The sequence below is a fragment of the Clarias gariepinus genome, chromosome 2 (genome assembly GCF_024256425.1).
Source record: "Clarias gariepinus isolate MV-2021 ecotype Netherlands chromosome 2, CGAR_prim_01v2, whole genome shotgun sequence".
NCBI lineage: Eukaryota > Metazoa > Chordata > Actinopteri > Siluriformes > Clariidae > Clarias > Clarias gariepinus.
In genome coordinates, this window is record NC_071101.1 from 2,371,831 (window position 1) to 2,388,143 (window position 16,313).

The following is a 16,313-nucleotide window of genomic DNA, read 5'->3' on the forward strand; positions in this document are numbered from 1 at the left end:
GCATTTACATGTGGCTACACTTTCAGGAACCCAGATCAGACAGTTACTACATCGCACTCCTCTGTATTAATCGTCCTGTTTGTCCTTCAAATGTTACGGAGGAAACGGCTCCACAGCTCCTTTAGAGCCGCACGTAGTAACAGATAAAATCAAGTGAAACATTGTAGTTAAACGAATTTATAATCACAGTGCTAAAATTACAGTATTGTCCTGATTCTAGTTGTGTGTACTAGTGAGGATGGGCATTAACAGTAGGGCGATTAAATCCCAGTAGAATGTATCATTGGGACACTTTAGGAAATTGGTACAATTGATACAATAAAAGAGAAGGCTCTGCACGACAAATTTTGGAAGTGAGAAATATACATTGAAGTAGGCAGGGATAGGAAACAACACAATCAGTAAAGTAATAATACTAGAAAAAAATAATAATACTAATAATATTTACTCATTTTTATTTATTTTATAGCTGTATACTCATACCTAACGATAATCAAGCAGAAAAGTATGCAAAGTGACACAAGAACAACCTGTGTACACAGCGTGCAAGAACTTGAGGAACTTTAATGAAGTGGAAAATACAGAAAATGCAGAGGCAGAGATCCAATAAATAAAAAATAACTTTTCGGTTCTGCTTTGGGACATAGAGTGCAAAGAGAGAGACTTCCTCTTTTAATAGCGGACAAAGTAATGAAAACAACATATATCATATTTATCATAAATAGCACCGGCTCTTAGAAGGATCCTCAGGCAAGCTGAGCGAGAAGGGCGATGCCTGCAAGCTAAAATTAAACAAAGGGAGAAATTAAATGAACATGGGCCCAAAGAAAAAAACTGAAAATTGCTCTCCAAAAAATTAATATAACACGAATACTAAAACTGAAGTTAACCTTTACTTTACCAATTATAAATACTATACACTAATATATATGCATAACTAAATAGAATCATGTAAATAATTCTGATCTGAATATTACAAGTTCAAAAACTAATAATATAAAATAATCAATCCAGTAATCAGCCAGACTCACAACAAATAAGCACTTATGTCTTCTTCCTATTATTACTTAATCTTCTAAGTAACATTCCCCCATTTGGAAAACATCACTGTCCCTCTCTCTCATATGACCGAAATTATGAAATATTAATGTACTGGAGGAGGGTCACTTTGCCATGTGTGCTCTTGCCATTTCAAGTGAAATTACAAGCATAATTCATTCCGGAAGTGGCTCATATTCCAAAACACTCATAAACCAAATCGGATTTTCCTATAAGAAATAATGGAAACTCAAATTATTTGTTTCACAGCCCCCAAAAAATAAATAGATAAAAATAATTAATACAACATATAAAGTTAAAATAAAACAAATTAACCTGCACTTTACCTTTAAAAAAAGTAAAAATAAATCCAGACAGATAAGTGTTTCCGTTTGTGTGCGCAGGCGCTGTGTGTTTCCACACAATGTAAACACTGTGTAGCGCAGCCACATAAAGGGCTTTTTATAGGGACAAAAATGGCAGAAGCTCATAAAGGTAAAGCAGCTGTGCCCCATAAAAGTGTCCTTTAGGGTTTTCTTTACCCCATACAACAGGTTGTGGTCCCAAAAGGTACTATGGGGAGAATTCGCAGACGGGTAGCGAGAGGTCGGCAATGATGCTGGCGGTCACCTGGTCCGCCTTTAAAGCGCCACCACAAAGAAGCGAGGGAGAGGAGAGATGAGAAGAAAACAGCGCTGTGTTACTAAAAAAAAAGAGATTGTTTGACGCGTCCAGTGGATTACTTTTTTCCCTAGTGGATTTATCCGTGCTGGAACCCTTCAATACCACTCTTCATCTGTTTTCGTGAACACTACATACCGGTGAGACCGAGCCATCTCTCCCAGCCACATACATACACAGACAATAACATACCGGACTTTAGACATTTACTTCATCCACTCAAACACACACACACACAAACGGCTTTGAGAGGATCACATACAGTACTGGTAAAATGACTTCGAAGACATCTTCTTGTCTTATATTCTTTGATCAGTAGGGGGATTTGTGTGCAAATGAAGCCTCGAGGAATGAATCCCTTTAGTGAACCAATTGGCTGGAAGCCTTCAGAGTTCAGGAAGCTTCATCTCACCATCACTAATGACAACTGGCTGGGAGTTTGCCAAGAAGCACCTTAAGGACTGTAGACAAAATCCTCTGGTCTAATGATACAAAGGTTGAACTATTTGCAATCAGGTCCTGCACGGCACCTATTTAAAGTCATCCCTACAGTCAGACACGGTGGGGCAGCATCATGTTGTGAGGATGTGTTTCTGCAACTGGCAGACTATTCAGTGTACAGTAGAGGAAATTTTTATTATTTTTTTGTCACAGGCTTAACCATACACAGTATGCAATTAAATGCTTATAAAATCTCTGCAATGAAATACATTGCACTTCATAGTACAATTAAATACAAAAATATACAAGTTTCCAATAAAAGTAATAAAATAATTAATAAAAAAATACATAAAAATCCAAAAAAAAAAAAAAAATTAGGCTGACTTTTTTACAAAAGTTACCAACATAAAATATATTTAAAGTAGAAGGGTAAATTATGTAGGATTTACAGAGTCTACAGAAATGAATTATAAACTCTGAGAATGCAATTAGTCCTTATTTATGTGAAGAATGAGCAATGTGTAAACAAGATAAGGAAAGGTTGAATATTACGGTAAATACAGATCCTGCTGCTTTCCTGGTGCTTATCCTCCTGTAGGCTCTCCTCACTTCATGATCTGAGATGATAAGTATGTTTGTCGTGTTGCCATTCTCTTTCTGTCTGCTGTCTTTAGCACTGTCAGCACTCTTAGCATCACTAGTGCTGCTAGCACCTTTAGACATGGCTTCAAAGCAAGCGTTGAAGGTACAGTATTCAGCTCATCGGCCAAAGACACGTCCACATTCGTCATTCCGGATGTTGGTGTTTTATGGTCTGTTATCGTCTTTACTCCCTGCCACAGGCTCCTAGAGTCACTCTGTTGGAGCCATGACTCTAGTTTCCTCCCACAGTGCTGCTTTGCCTCCTTCACAACTTTGCAAACATTGTACAGTATAACGCAGTCTTGTACAAGTCTGTATTCTCAGAGCAAGTCCCATGGTGGTGGAAGCAGTGGTGGAAGATCTCAGGGGGCCGTGGATGGTCTTATCCACCCTTTGCATATGATTGGGAAACGTTCTGATGATCATTTTGGGTTGGTATCATCCACTAGTTTCTGTCAAGCAGCAGGGCAGGGATAAGATTCTTGACGCTAGGTGGAGTCACAAGGCGTGGCGCAGGGTTCTCAGAACCAGCAAGTTATAGAGCAGGGTTAGGTCAGTGGTTAAGGCATTGGACTATGGTTCAGGAGGTCATAGGTTCAAACCTAACCACCAACAAGCCCTCCTGTTGGGCCCTTGAACAAGGCCCTTAAACCTCAACCTCATTTATGCTGTAAAGATGTGTTCTTAATTTTACACAAAACCTTTATTATCTTTTGTAACCTTTACAAGTATTATATCATACATTTGTGTGATGCTGAATTGTGCTCATGTTACTGTATTTCCTGACAGACGCAGGATGTTCACAAGCCAGCCATAGACTCACAAACATGACTATCCAAAATTTCATCACTTCCTGAGCTACATCTCACTTCTTATCACACACACACACACACTGCACCTCAGAGCTTCACTCTGTTCACACAGTGTTGCTTTGTTTGGTCTGTAGCTTTTACACCCAGTGGTGATGGAGTATACTGGGTTCATCTGTCTCCTGCTGTGTGTAACCGTACTGACGGCCAGCAGCGGTGAGTGCTTCCACATCCTCTATACCTGGATAGATTTATAACATCCGAGGATATAAATTTTACCTTCTCAATTACTTTACTCATATAAACAACAACAGGCTTTAGCTTCAAAGATGACATTCTGCTCCTCTCTCTACATTAAAGAAATGTGGACCACATAGGAGACTAATCATTATTTACTTATTTATTCCCTAAACTTTCAATCAATTAAGTGATTTTTTCTTCTTTTATTCTAAAATTCTTAAAAGCAAAAACGGCATCAGAAATTATATATATACTTGGATTATAGCAGACTAAAATGTATTGATAAGAATCAAACCACAGCGCTGCTAACTCATCTGCTATCAGGAGCACACATGATGTGTTTGGTAATTCTTAAGTGAAACATTTCTTTGCCACCTCATTCATGATAAGATTCTTTAATTAGAGTCTGTTTAATTAGATAATGTAAAGCTGTTCTAAAATCACAATGTCTACGGAAACTGTATTTCCTCCTGACAGTAAAACACTCCTGTCAAGAGAAAACCATCTGCATGCCTAGATGTGGCAAAACCACTAAGGACAGTGTGACCTGGAGTAGAGATGTAGATGGAAAAAGGGAGAAGATTCTCACCGTCTACAATGCCACAGTTACCAAACACATCAGTGATCCAGACACACGTTACAGCTCAGGATCAAGTCGGACTTTGATTATATTTGGAGTCTCACACTTAGACGCTGGTCGATATTACTGCAATGAGAACACGGTGGAGCTCAGTGTGATACCTAATATTGAAACAAGCACTCAAGACACGACTAGGACCGGTAAGTATTTTATCACTAAGAACTGATTCCATTTAAACCATTTAAAATACATAATTATCAGCTGCTCTTGATACATCAGTGCTCCCTCATAAGGGGTAATCATTTGTTGTCTTAAGGGAGACTGACATCACGTTCTTCACAAACCAGAACTTCAAGTAAAGGTGAGCAGATAATGTTAACAGTAGCTTAACCCAGTCTGTGCCAGGTGCTTTCACTCAGTAGCTCAACTTCATCCATTAAGGAATAACTAATCAGTGAAGTTACCTGGTACAATCTGTGGATGGAATAAAATCCTGCAGACCTGTTGCTGTTACATCTCTGCGTTACGTCGATAGGGAGGTATTGCCACATCGCTCATACAGTCCTGACCGCGCTCTAAGTCATTTCATCATGTTCGGACCATTAAAGGACTTCCTGGGAGGCCAGCGTTTCAGACATGAATCAGACAGGTGATCTGATTGTGGCTCCGTTGTACTATGAAATCTTTCGAACTTGACGGTGTCCAAGCACTAGTGAAACACTGGGATAAGTGTGTTAGTGTAGCAGGAGATTATATACAGTGGAGAAATAAAGGGAGTTTTTACACTCAGAACTGTTCTGTTATTCTGTACAATCAAAAGTCCTGCTTTGACTTGAACAGACCTCTTACTCTTAACTGAGATTTGTAGATCAGATGCCCCATGTAAATGGATTAAAAAGGTTTTGTGTAATTCTTGACATGGTGAAACTTTATGTTGAAATGTTTGTAAAATGTTTATGGAAGGAGTCTCCAGTGTAAGAGGTAAAGCAGGACAGATGAGTATCTGCTTTGTGGTTTCTCGCCATTATATTAAACTCTTTTTTTGTTTTAGTCTCATTAATTTTACAGTTAGGGCGGCATAGTGGTGTAGTGGTTAGTGCTGCGGTCTCCCATGTCCAGGTCAAAGGTTTGATTCCTACCTTGTGAGTGTAGAGTCTGCATATTCTGCCAGTGCTTGGTGTGTTTCCTCCAGGTACTCTGGCATGCCACATCATTATTTTGTTGCTGACAATAGAATTCCTAGAATCTTGTATATGAGATGATTGGAGTTTACTTGTGCAAAGGGAGCTGCCCCCTAGTGGTGATGTCTATACTTTGTCTATAGGATCTTCAGATCATGTACCTGTATATCTGTGCATGACTCCATGAGCTCCAAAAACAGGTGAGTTTATTATTGATATAGAATTCATCTGCTGTATGTGGTTTGTACATATAGCGTTAGAATAAGAAACTAAACTTCATAATCTAACTAACTGATATGTTTGAGTTTATCTACTGTAACCTACTGGTTTTTAGGATGACAGACTCTACACTTTATGGAAACAACTGAAAGTAAAACCAGTCTATAATAGTCCAGATTTTTATTTAAACCAAGGTTTTATTACCATAAAAAATATAAATGTTCTGCACTATTTTAACAAGAGGATTGCCTATTCCTTTTTTTAAGTAGCATGGTTAATAATTACTGTGGATTGTATTTCTCTGTCTTTAGCAGGTAACAGGCACATCCCTAAACATGGCATTTACTATGCGGCTACAAGAACCAGCTCATACATTAACTACATACATCTTCCTCACTTTCCTCTGTATTGATCGTCCTGTTTTTTATTCAAATTTTATGTAGTAAAAATGCAATGTGAAGTAGTTGTTGTTGAGAACTGAATGGTGGTGTTGTGAGATTGTTGTGAGATACCTGTAAATCAAATTAGAGTTGTTGATCTGGTTGTTGATACAATATGGTTGAAAGCTAATAAACATGACTTCAAACATTTTTTTTTCCTTATAAAAATGTGTCTAATTTATTACATTTATTGTTTCAATAGTTTATTTGTTTATTGCGTGAATGAACAGAAATCAAAATCTGTCAGTTTAGTTGTGGTGTTCTGGTTGAGGGCCCAAAATAGTCTGGTGGAAGAAGTTAAGGATAAAGTTAATTAAAAAAAAAAGTAAGAGAGATAGCAGCAGTTGTGATGGCAGCTGAACTAACTGGGACTTGTGCCTCACATTTACATTACATTTAGGCATTTGGCAGACGCTCTTATCCAGAGCGACTTACATTTTTATCTTATTACACATCTGAGGGTTAAGGGCCTTGCTGAAGGGCCCAACAGTAGCAACTTAGTGGTTGTGGGGTTTAAACCTGTGATCTTCCGAACCAGAGTCTAATGCCTTAACCACTGAGCTACCCCTGGCTCTCACCTGAAGCATAATGCCAAGAAACACAGGAGAGGCTTCAGAACAACTCTGTGAGAGTCCTGGAGCAGCCCATCCAGAGTCTGAACCTGAACCCAACAGAGCATCTTTGGAGAGTGTTAGGGTTCAATGAATGCAGGTGAAGCATAGTTGCTGAAATTAAGACTCAATTAATAGAATAAGCCTATATCAAAAAAATTAACCAAACAACGGCAAAAGTAATCCAAATCAAAATAAATGGCCAAGATAACAATACAGTAGTAGTCCAGATGTTAGACAACCACAACACAAACCCAAGGTCTATTTATAGACCTATAGCTAAACAATGAAGTCCCAGCCACATACACCATAGCCCACAGGCTCCAACTCCTCCCAAAGGGTACTACCACTGGAGGTCCAGGACAACTCTCACAAAGACTCCTGTCGGACTCTCTGACGAAGAGACAAAGAGACTGTGGTGCATGTCCTTAAAGTGCACCCTTTATGCCATTTTAAAGGTTGCTAATATTGCTTAATGCGTCTCTTAAAACAGGTTTACATGTATGCAAGGTCAAAAAACACTTTAGTTTTCTCCAAAAATAGATTTATTTTTTACCCTATTTCTAAATGATTCGTAAACGACTCGTGTGAATCACTGCTGTGATTGGTCAGATGGCGCGGTCCTTTATAATTGGTCTACTGCTTCAGCATGTGTCGGAAAACGAAACTCCCATTACCATAACTGAAGAACAGCTCTGCAGACCCGTCAATACATAGAAAATATGGCGTTGATTTTACCATATTAATTCAAGCCGGAGTCCGACGATGAAACGATTGAATTGGCACATCGACAAGAAACTGTTTCGCAAGCACGACTGGAGCAGGACGTTTCTCAGTCGTAAGTGTCATATGTTAACAAGAGTGTGGTAATGTTAATTGTAAGATGTGATAGCATCGTTACTGTAATATTTGTTTATTCTGTAACTGTGTTAGAATGCCAAGCAAATTCTTTGTAGATTCTTCCTTCGGTAGGGCATATACAGTAAAACAAATGTACTTTGACAGTGCAGGATACAGCGTCTTCTTGACATGATGTAACGCTAATCCCCGTGAAAATGGTACTGTTTGTGGGTGGGTACCGTGGTACCGTTTTATGTGTTCACGACATAGAACGTGGGCGGACATTATGCAAATATGTTATGGAGTGACATGGATACATAACAGAGAAAAAATAAATTTGCTAACGACTCATTTAGGCGAATATGAGCCGATTCTTTTTTTTAAGAGACAAAAAATTTATTTATTGTGCACTGTTGGCGTCACAACTTTGCAATATTCTACAACTTTGCAATATCCGGTAGTTTATGTTCACATACAGCTACATGACACACTGCATGAAATATCATATTTAAAAAAGCATAATAGGGGCACTTTAAGGCAGCGTGGGGATTTGTCACAGAAATGAAACTATGGCTTAATTTAAACTTGAATGACTTTCTGCAGCATAGACAGCACAGAGTCTTCGAAATTGGTATTTAGACACTGGGTGGCAGAGCGCACACGGTCCTTGACCAAAGGCAGTGAAACAAGAACCTTAACAATCAATTGCATAGGTGTATAACCTAAAGAAAAGATAAAAAAGTAAGTTGCTCTGAATAGCAGCTCATCAACTAAAGCTCAATCTAAGTAAAACCGACCTGCTGTCCACCTATGGGGACTCATCCCCCAGTCAAGACCTTGTGATCTCTCTGAACAACAATCAGATCACCCCTTCAGCCACTGCCTGCAGTCTTGGGGTAACTCTGGACAATCATCTGTCATTTTCCCCATTGCTTAACTTACTCACTCTTGTCGATCTTCTCTTTACAACTTTAGAAGAATCCACTCTTTTTTTTCTTCACAGGCTACTCAGGTGCTTGTTCAGTCAGTTGTTATTTTAAGACTGAACTACTGCAACTCACTCCTGGCCGGTCTGCCTCTGTCCACCATTCGTCCTCTGCAGCTGATCCAGAATGCAGTTGCATGTTTTGTTTTTAACCTTCCCATGTTCTCCCACACCACCCTACTTCTCTGCTCCCTTTACTGGCTACCTGTAGCTGCCCATATCAAATTCAAAACCCTGATGCTCGCAAACCTTACCTCTCAGCTTTTATCACACCAAACACCACACCACGTTCCATCCGATCCTCCAGCACTGCTTGCCTCGTCCTACTATTTTTCAGGGATTGAGGAAGATATTCATCCATACTCTTTTCTGTTCTGGCACCTACAGTAGGTGGTGGAATGATTGTCCTCTAGATGTCTGTACAGCTGAGCCTTTGGCGATCTTTAAATGAAAAATACCCTTCCCAACTGTGTTTGGTTACTAGTAACCTAGTAACCCAGTTTAAGGAGCTATCCAATCATGGAAACTTTAAAGCACTTTTGTAAGTCACTCTGGATAAGAGAGTCTGCCAAATGCCTGAACAGACAGGATGTTCTTAAGCCAGAAAAGTCAAATACTCAAAATAATGACTATCCAACATTTCATCACTTCCTGAAATACATCTCACTTCTTCACACCCCACATCTCACACACACTGCGCCTCAGTGCTTTACTCTGTAACTTTTACACTCAGTGGTGATGGAATATACTGGGTTCATCTGTGTCCTGCTGTGTGTAAGCGTACACACGACCAGTAGCGGTGAGTGCTTCCACATTCTGTATACCTGGATAGATTTAAATCATCCAAGACTATAGATTTTACCTTCTTAAACATTGTACTGATCAACCAAATGATAAGCTTCCAAAAAACCATTCTGCTCCTCTCATGCGCTTTATACAAAAAAAAAAACTGGCTGATGGTAATAGTGGAGTTATAAAAACAGGTTGAATAAAATACTTGGAGTCTGTTCCATAGACATAGGGGAGTCTGTTCTACACCCTTCCAGTGTAGCAGCTTCACGCAGTACCACAGTTATTAAGGTATATTGTAGAATATTACAAAGATGCATAAATGCTCTTTAGCAGGAGGAGTTCTCTAGTGTTTAGTTTATCATACAAACCTATTTCAAATTTATTAAGCAAATATTCATTTTTTTCTTTTTCTGAACTTTCCTTATTTGATTTTGAAATTGTTTAAAGAAAGAATGGTGTCAAAAATAAAATGTATAACTGGATTAAAGCAGTCTAAAATGTATTGATAAGGATCAAACCCGAGTGTGGCTAGTTCATCTTCTTTCAGGAGAACACAGGATGTGTTTTGTAATGCTTAACTGAACAATTTCTTTGTGATTTTATTCATAATTAGATTCTTTAATTAGAGTGTGTTTTATTACAGTGCCTTGCGAAAGTAATCATACTCCTTAAACATTTTTACATTTTGTAAAGTTGCAAACAATAAACATAAATGTATTTTATTATGATTTTATGGGACAGGGAAATGTTAAATGGTTTTCAAAATTTGTTACATAAAAACGTCTGAAACCTGTTACATGCATTTGTATTCTAGTTTGTACAATCACCTTTCACTGCAGTTACAGCTGCAGGTCTTTTGGGGTGTGTCTCACATCTAGAGGGTAAAATGTTTGCCCGTTATTCTTTGCAAAATAGCTCTAACTCAGTCAGATTGAATGGAAAGTGCCTGTGAACATTTATTTTTAAGTCTTGCCACAGATTCTCAACTGGATTTACGTCTGGACTTAGATTGGGCCATTCTAACACATTAATATGCTTTGATCTAAACCATTCTATAGTAGTTCTGGCTTTATGTTTAGGGTCGTTGTCCAGCTGAAGGTGAAGCTCCACCCCAGTCTCAGGTATTTTGCAGACTTTATCAGGTTTTCCTCTAACATCTAACCTGTATTTTGCTTCATGCATCTTCCCATCAACTCTGTATAGCTTCCCACTCCCTGCTGAAGAAGAGCATTACCACAATGCACAGTGCTAGTTTTTCGCCACACATATGGTATAATTTTGCATTTAGGCCAAAAAGATTATTTTAGGTCTCATCTGAGCAGAGCACCTTCTTCCACATGTTTGCTGCCCCCCCCATGACTAGTCGCAAACTGCAAATGGGACGTCTTATGGCTTTCTTTCAATAATGGCTTACAGTAGTTTTCAATGATGGCCAGATTTGGGAAGTGAACAACTTAGAGTTCCCACCTGAGCTGTGGATCTCTGCAGCTTCTCCAGAGTTACCATGGGCCTCTTGGCTGCTGCTCTGATTAATGCTCTCCTGTCTGTTCAGGTGGATGCCCATGTTTTGGTAGGTTTGCAGTTTTGCCGTACTCTTTCTATTTTTAGATGATGGATTGAACAGCGCTCTGTGAGATGTTCAAAGCTTGGATATTTTTTTACAATCTAACCCTGCATTAAACCTCTCCACAACTTTATCCCTGACCTGTGTGGTGTGTTCATTGGACTTTATGATGCTGTTTGCTCACTAATGTTCTCTAATAAACCTCTAAGGGCTTCACAAAACAGCTGTATTTATACTGAGATTATATTACACCCAGGTGGACTCTATTTACTAATTAGGTGGCTTCTGAAGGCAATTAGTTCCATTGGATTTTAGTTAGGGGTATTAGAGAAAAGGGCACTGAATACAAATGCACACCATACAGATTTTTATTAGTGAAAAAAAGTAATGTATGGTGTTACAATCTTTGGTGGTCAAGGGGTATATGGGTCGCACACTTAAATTTGTAGGACATTGTTTAGTTGAATTCCCAGCATGGGTTGGAACCAAAGTGACGACAAACTAAATTTGTTAGCAATAGGTGTTTATTTACATGAAGTACAAGAAGTGATACCAAATGAAATATTAACAAGTCAAACCAGTTGTTTAAAGTCAGGCACTAATTGAAAGACTAGCAATGGGTGTGGCTAAAAATAAACCAAAAAAAAAAAAAAACAGTCTAACCAAATCACAATCCCCCCCCCCATCTAGTCTCCTCTAAAAATAGACAAGAAAAAAAAAGAATAAATAACTCTGATGAGCCAAAACACCCTAACTAGCTAAACTATCTAAATCAAATGGGATACATAGGTTGGCACACACCCTTTTACCTAGTGTATCTCTAGACAGCTGGTTACCTACATGTTGACATGTATACCACGTGGCTTACTTCCCTAAACCAGTCTCTCAACTGCAAAGATCACCAGCATTGACTAGGAAAATAAACAAACAAAGTATGGCCAGGACACTGTGAGTCTTAAGACTGACTTTACTTTCTGAAATGGCTTCTTAAAAGCCAGCTGGAGGATGGGAATTGGTCGAAGTACTGAGATGTGGTGCAGCCAATCAGAAGAGTGGAATGACGGGACTGGTTGAAGTACTGAGATGTGGTGCAGCCAATCAGAAGAGTGGAATGGCGGGACTGGTTGAGGTACTGAGATGTGGTGCAGCCAATCAGAAGCAGCAAGCACTGGATGAAACCACTAGGAAACCTGGGAAAAAAAGCAAAAAGGGTAACAGACAAGAAGAACCACCCAATAATGTTCTGGAATGTAAAATATGGTTTTCATACATCATTTTCCTTCCACATCACAATGATGTGACATTTTTTGTTGGTCTGTCTCATAAAATCCCAATAAAATACATTTATGTTTGTGCTGTAACGTGGCAAAATGTCAGGTGGGGGGAATACATACTTTTGCATGGCAATGTAGTGTAGAACCATGTGCAGTACAAAAAAGTTTACTGAAAGTGTACTTCCTCCTGCATTCTGATTGACAGAAACCCAATCTTGTCAAGAGAAAAACATCTGCATCGTTAAATGTGGCAAAACGACCAAGGACAAAGTGACCTGGAACAGATATGTAGACGGAAAAGAGGAGAAAATCTTCACTGTCCACAATGACACAGTTACCAAACACATTGCTGATCCAGACAAACGTTACCACTCTGGATCAAGTCTGACTCTGATTATATTTGGATTCTCACGCTCAGACGCTGGGCAATATTACTGCAACAAAAACAAAGTGGAGCTCAGTGTGATAGCAAGGACTGAAATAATCACTCAAGACACAACTAGGAGTGGTAAGTGTTCTGTCACTGAGAAATCACTCCATTAAAATTTTTATTGGCATCTGCTCTTGATGTATCAGTACCCCCTCATAAAGAGTAAATAATTTGCTGTTTTAAGTGAGCCTTCCCAAACCAGACTCCCCGCTAAGGTGAACAGATAGATTAACCAGTACCATTAACCCAGTAGATTAACCCATTCGGTAAACTCAAATTCATTCAGGGAGGAATAACTAATTAATGACAAAATTTGGTGCAATCTGTGGATGAAATAAAAACCTGCAGACCAGCTGGCTTTACATTTCTGCCCTCATTACACCAGAATGAATTCTCTAGGTAACTGCAATTTACTGATAGTGCATCACACTAATTTACATTTAGGCATTTGGCAGACGCTCTTATCCAGAGCAACTTACATTTTAATCTCATTATCTCATGTCCCTGGTGGTTGTGGGGTTTGAACCTGGGATTTTCTGAACCGTAGTCCAATGTCTTAACCACTGAGCTACCCCTGGCCCTAATGTATCATATATAATGGACAAAATTCTCTCAAGAATACCTACAAAGCCAACATATCACTCAAGACGAATCTCTAACACAGCTTGCATTTTGTTAACAGGTAATGAACTTTTTAGGATTAAGGAAAACGCAGAAACTTAAGTGTACTATGTACTATTTCAACCCTCTCAAATAAAAGAAATGATCAGACTGCCTGTTTCATGCATTGAAATGCTGAACTCCTTTAATGAAAGATAATGGTCTGGTTTGAGCATCGAAGGCGTTCTGTTTTTGCAGGACAATGCATGACCTCATGCCATCCACTGGCAAGTCACAGGAACTTGTCTGGAAGTTATTGCCACATCCCACGTAAAGTTGACCTTACTCCAAGTCATTTCCACATGTTTGGCCCATTAAAGGAGTTCTTGAGAGGCCAGTGTTTCAGAAATGAATCAGACAGGCAGTCCAATCATGGCTCTGGCATACTCAGAAAACTTTCTACCTTGATGGTATCCAAGCACTAGTGAAACACTGGGATAAGTGCATTAGTATAGCAGAAGAATATAGTACATAGTAAGAGTGAGCATGTCCTAGTGTGTCTAGACTCGCACCCTTCCAGGATGTGCCTCGACAATGCTCCGAGTCGCCTGATATTGGCACTAGGCCTCCCACGACCCTGGATAAGCTATATACAGAATGAGAGTGTAATTGAGAGAATTTGTAACTGCTGAAGAATTTCATTAATTTATACAGTAAGCAAAGTCATCCGATCAAAACATCACTATTATTATTATTATTTCATGTTCATAAATCACACCACATAATTTCTACAATGCTAAATATAAAATCCCTAAAATATTGCATAGAAAAAGAGTAGAGATTACTTGTGCAAAAGAATTCTGCCCCCTAGTTGTGATGTCTATACTGTACTTTGTGTCTCAGTGGGATCTTCAGCTCATGTACCTGTCTATGAGTATCTGTGCATGGCTCCATGATCTCCAAAACCGGGTGAGTTTACTATTAATATAAAGTTTATGTGCTGTATGTGGTTTATGTGCTGTATGTGGTTTATACATATAGAGTTAGAATGAGAAACTAAACATTATCATCTGATTAATTTAAATTTAAGATTTTTATTGTTATTTATACCTAGGTACAATAAAAATTTTATTTTATCTTAGCCTCTCCAGAACAGGGAGGTAGAAGGACAGTAAACAATAAAACTACAGTGAGAGGTTAATACAAATAAGAAACAAACAAAAAAAGTAAAAAAGAATTTTAAATTTACAGTGTAAAGAACCTGTAATACGGTTTAACAACTATTTCCTATTACACTGTGGTACAAGTAAAAAAAAAAAAAAAAAAAAAAAATGACGAGTGGAGGCAAAGTGACGTAATGTATAATATGTAAAGTGTTGCAGTTACCAAATCCAGATAACATAATATTTAAGTATATTTACTGTAAAGTAATGGTTTTCAGGATGACAGATAACACACTTTATGGAAACTAAAAATAAAAAACATTTCATAATAGTCACAAATGTGCAGCGTTGACTGTATGTGACATGCTATATTTGTTATATATTATATATTTTTATGTAAACTATTATTGTATACGATTTTTTTGTATTTATATTTTATTACCAGAACTAAATATAAATGTTATGCAATATTTTAATCAAATGATTGTCTTTTTAAGAAAGGTGAAAAAAAAGGGCCCAGTTAATAATCAGAAAGTATTTCTCTGTCCTAAGCAGGCAACAGGCAGATCTCACAACATGGCATTATGTGTCTACACCATCAGGAACGCAAATCATACATTAACACACACAAAGAATGGAGCTGCAATGGAACAAATATAAATGTTTATACATACATGCGCATATCTCCTCATTCTTTTGGGGGGACAAATAAAAAAAGTGGGGTCATAATGTTTTTAGATATCCTTTAACAGAGCTGTCCTTCCTAATCAATGTCTTAAGTATCTTTCTGGAATTTGCTCCAACACCATTTTCCCAGCCCACAACAGCACAGAAAAGTGCACCGGTTATACCTGAAACATCCCTCCTTCTTATACAGGTAGTCCCTGACTTACAAACATTTAAGTTATGAATTTCCACATATACAAATGGACCACAGTTCCAAGGGAGCATGATAATAGAAAATGTCTGATCTTTAAAAGCAGTCCTGATGGTAAATTATCAGAATTTCAAAAAATACTAAACAAAACAGTTCACAGTCAACACAGTTCTAAGACAAAATAGACTCCAGGATTCCCCTCGTGATTTAAAGGTGCAGCGACAACACGGTTATATTTGACATGTGTGAGATTTATTTCTTTAGGCGCGGTTATGGTTTATGGTCACTTGATGGCAGTTTGTGAAAAAGAGACAGATTTAGTTAAGTGGATTGGTATGCTACATGTATACATTGTATATTTGTATGAAAGGCTTGTAAGACTCACTTTGTCAGCCTTAAGAACAAATCTGACTTCTGAATGTCCTCCCGGAATGAAACTTGTTCGTAAGTCAGGGACTACCTGTGAATATAGTTTATCTGTAGTTCTCTGTCTATAATGAATGTGATGACATTGATGCCTGTAACACCAATTAATCTTGCTGATTAGATTGTTAATTCAATATATTTAAAGCCAATAAACACAAGTTTAAACTGTTGTACTCATTATTTTTGTCCTTTACAAAATGTGTCTAATTTATTAGATTTATTGTTTAAATTCTTCGATTTCATAATATCTATTTCCACATTTATTCTATGTGATATTTAGCCTTGTATGAATGTAAAACCTCATGTAAGTAAATAGAAAATAAACAGATTACGGTTTTAGGGTAAATGTACAGTACATCACATTACAGATATACATAAAAAAATTATGTGTAGGTGTAAATATATATGATTTTACTGATACATTGCAGATCGAATATTTCCAGAGCTTTTCATGTTTTGTGTATTTTGCTTGTAGCATCA